Below are 4368 nucleotides of genomic sequence, written 5' to 3' on the forward strand. Positions count from 1 at the left end.
TAATAGCAACCAGTTTGAGTGTCCTACACAATTGTTTTCATGGTAAATTATTTTCAGATTCGTATCTAACTAAATTTTTCGATTCTTTAGCAACCGTCTTTTCCATGTTTTCAAGCATTTATAAATAATCGTTATTATATATTCTCGAAAGATGGAAAGATTGTACTTTTCGTAAGCAATAAATTCGAACGTTTCTTGCGTGATTCTGTTTTGTAAAGAAGAAACAAAAGTAGCTCTTCAGAGAAGATTAGAGGGCATACATTATAGTGTAGTATTTTTTAGAATATTTATGATTATCCTAAATTGACAAAAAAATTTTTGTTTTTTTTTTAGCTTTTGCTACTACTGTAATTTCTACTACTGTTTCGTATCGTATTTCTCAAAATGGTGAATAGCGAATTGTTGCAAGCAGTGATTGATAAGAGGCGATTTACAATTAGTATTCCTCACCCGAGAAAGACCTAGACCTAGTCAGACGGCAATTGCCTAATACAGCGTCACAAATAATGCGCGGAATTGGGTTAGAAAGTTTCTCGCAGCCTTCAGTCGATCTCCGTCTCTGTTTCGAGCGAAAACGATTGATTACGTCGCTTAAAAATTGTGCGTGAAAAATATTTAGCAAGTCCAGCGCTCGCGAGTCGTTCGCGCGTATCTTTCTTCTTTCCTTTATAAACCTAAAATACCGGAGAAACTTCTTACGTTCTTTTAAATTTATGTGCAAACTTTACGCCTTCAAGATAAAAAAAATTATTAAAATTCATAAATTGTAACATTAAAAAATCTTAAGCAATGTTTTAATTATTTTTTTTAATATTAAAATATCGTGAGGTAAAAAAAAAAAATACTATCAAGATGATAAATCATAAGAGAGTTAATTAAATAACAAGAGGAAAATAATCGTATTTTTGATCAAGTGTTTTAAGTGCTAATGTGCATCATTATTAAATTGACCATCAATGTAATTTATGATGATATTTCTATCGTCGGTCTATGATTGCGTTTCAAATCCGACAAATCGATCAACGCGCAGTTTATAGAATTGAAAGATGTAAGAAAATATTTTATTGCTAAAAAAAAGTGATTACTTAATTTATTTTCTCCCTTTTAAATGATGATTATCTCTAACAAAGAAAATTTTCTTGACAATCCCAAAATATACTTATTGCAAATTTTAGAAAAAACTCATTATTTACATTCAGAACAAGAATTTATTTTCTTTTGAAGAATATTATAAAATAGATCGAAGAAACGACTTTATAATAAACAAATCGAATTTAATTTTACATTTAATAATTTTATTTGAAGTAATTAAACTAATTAGGATTTAGAATACACTTCGAATAAATTTGATGCTCGTGGTAAACTCACGATAGATTTGCAAATATAAAAACTTTTGAGACATTGCTTTTGAAAGTGATTATTATTTGCACATTACTTTACAGTATGCATTTTTTTCTGTATGAACATTTTTTTATCAAGTACCAAGATCCGCTTCGATCCGGCTGAAAATAAAGGACTCTCTTATTTGATTTATTTATCAGTCTGAATTTCACTTGTATTATAACTGCGGAGTTACATGCAGTTAAGTACACACGCGACATACGGACGAGCGATTCGTCGTAATACCGGGTGCTAATTAATCGGATATGCTTGTCGCCCACGTTCGATGTTCCTTGCTCGTGCTGGCACGTCGCCGATCATAAAGTGTGCGAACGAAACGAGCGATCTTGATAATTACGACGCTAATATAAGCAATAGCAGATGTGATTACCGGCTGATTCGCAGAAAGCGACGTAAAGAAACCGTTTAATTTGCACGTATTAGAGCACACATATTTGCACCTTATCGTACACGCACGAAGATAATTGTTATCTAAACTCGCTCTCGCGAAGGCATCCTCGCAAATTATTCTCGCGGAAAATTCGAGACACGTGATCTTTCTTTTAACAATTAATTACGCCCGCGCAATGTCGTATCTATTAATATCTAACGACAATTAACGAATTCCAGTGCAACTTCCAATAGTCTGATTGATCTAAAAGAAAACTGCTATTTTATCTTAACGCGCGGATTAAATTTTTATTAATCAATGTTCAAAATCCCTGAAGAAATGAGACGTAGACGAGTTGATGTTCGAGTTTTTAGACCCTTTCATTTCAATACTTCGAACTTTACATTATTTCCAAGCCTTTTGAAAGGAAAGTGGATTAAATTACTCGTTACATTGAACTTCTCCGTCTCTCGCTGTACTTTCCAGTTCTTTGAACTCGTATGTCATTCGCGACGGAAGGCAGCGTGGTCCGGAGGAAAAGCAGACGCGATCTTGATCGACGGGGGGGTTCGGTTGGTTCGAAAGAGAAACTCGAGACACGAGCACCGATGATCGGTCGATCGCTCGACTCGAAATCGCGTGGATTCCGGCGCGTTCACACGGAACGGATTATAATGCCGAAGGAGGCTCCAGCTTGTTGAAATCCGCGTCCTTTCGGCGCGGGCGCGCCGCGAAAACACGTCGACGATCAGCGGATTTCAAATGCCATTGAGTCAACCACCGGGGTGACCACCTCGCGCGAGCCGATGACTCAGAGAAATGCATTATATTTATAGCGGCATACTTCTTCGTACTCCGCGAAGAGGCGGGGTGAATCACGCGTTCGCGTAACGAAACGCGAAATCTCGTGCGCGCATCCACCGTCGTCGTACCACCCGCTTTCGTCTTTTCCTCCTCCACCTCGTTGGACCCCGAAGTAATGCAGTTAATTGCGGATAACGCGATTCGCGGCGAAATGATGGCTGACTCGTCTCGGTCCCTCGCGCGTGAATTTATCTCCTTTTAGCAAATATAATTGTCTGTATAATTTTCGTTCGTGTATTAATTAAGGTGCATAATCACGTAACATTACGTATCGGTCGAATTATTTATTGCTCACGCGACAGCCGGCTCGTGACGGCGACGATACTGGGCCGTTAATTAGTGTGTCAGTAGGTTGCCGATTCCAATCGCGAATCGCACAAATTTGACATTCGTCGGTGGCGAAAAAAAATTTCACGAGGTGTCCAAAATCTGTATCTTATTCACGAAGTTTAATAAAAAAAATGATAGATCTCTAAAGAAAAATATATAGTTTCATATATTATCTAACATTAGCCTCGAACTATCTGACATTAAACCAAGAATTTTTTATGTATTCTTGATCAGTTTTTTTTTTTTAAAGAATATTGTCACAAGTTTAAATATTATTTTACGTACATTAATAATATTAATTAAGAATATTGCGCTGGTAGTATTTCAACGAATAAATCATGTAGATACGTAACAATTTTTCATTTCGTGAGATTTCCGATTTGTTTGAAGAAGCGAGATTTTAGCGAAATTCACGGTAGTTATTCCTATGTCGTTTAGATAAAAAGGTGATTGAACGTCGTGTACACGTGAACAACGCGTGTCGCAGCCCATTTCAATTAAAGTCACGATAAGAATAAAACGAAAAAGTGCGCAAATATGTTAATGGCGGGACAATGTATGGTCGAAGAACTACCACGGTTACGTGACTCACTTGAATTAAAAGAGCCGTCGACTTCGGGATCCCACAGACATTGCCGCGAACAACAAAATGCAAATGTCACGATTATTGTTCACTTAGGCGGAAATAATGAAAGCCGACAATACTTTTATCGCTCATATTGATGCGAATAGCAGAAAGAGAGAGTTACTTTCATTATCTCCCCGTTACCAAATTCTTCCAGACGTCAGGCCGCTTAAACTAAATTGGATACTGCAAATACGTTTATACGTAATTGTAAAAGAATAATAATAAAAACTCAAAATGTACATAATTAGCAATATAATTAACATAGGTAAATATGTATATATAATATACATATTTAATAAATAAATTAAAGTAACATCATATGTATAATGTATATATATATATGATCTCTCATTGTAATTTATACTGTTTCATTCTATAACTTTAATTAAGATCATAGTGTGAGGCACTATATTATATGTATTATAGAATCCCTTGTTGATGCGATTCACGAAGCGCATCAAAGTTTGTATCAAAGCTAAAGGTGGCTACTTTAAATGTTAATTATTTTGAATATTAATTATTATTTTTGGTATTTAATAAGATATTAACTAACAGTTCAGTTTGTTTTTTTTTTTTGTAAATATATACGGTTATTCATGATTTAATTAACACAAAATGTTGTGGTCGAACATTTTCGTCACTTTATAGTAAATTATTCAAAGCATCATAAATAGTTGTGTCTCTGTTTAACGCCATGACGCTATTCTTTTTTATGCAAAGGGCATCTTTATTCAAAGTGAAAAAGTCTTATTGATCGCTCGAGTGAGCTTGATCG

General features: G+C 35.2%; 1 protein-coding gene across 4 annotated transcripts in view; it reads right to left on the bottom strand.

The window, feature by feature from the left end:
* LOC108746840 (RNA polymerase II elongation factor Ell) overlaps positions 1–4368 on the bottom strand; it is a 117900-nt gene that overhangs the window by 19147 nt on the left and 94385 nt on the right. The window contains exon 1 of one of the 4 annotated variants that reach the window (XM_018483858.1): positions 2148–2152. The exons of the other annotated variants lie outside the window; for them this stretch is intronic. The gene's annotated coding sequence lies outside the window, so the exon portion shown is untranslated. Of the gene's footprint in view, positions 1–2147; positions 2153–4368 lie in introns of those variants that run through there. 4 annotated transcript variants of the gene reach the window in all.

This window comes from Trachymyrmex septentrionalis, unplaced genomic scaffold, assembly GCF_001594115.1.
Source record: "Trachymyrmex septentrionalis isolate Tsep2-gDNA-1 unplaced genomic scaffold, Tsep1.0 scaffold19, whole genome shotgun sequence".
In the NCBI taxonomy this organism is placed as follows: domain Eukaryota; kingdom Metazoa; phylum Arthropoda; class Insecta; order Hymenoptera; family Formicidae; genus Trachymyrmex; species Trachymyrmex septentrionalis.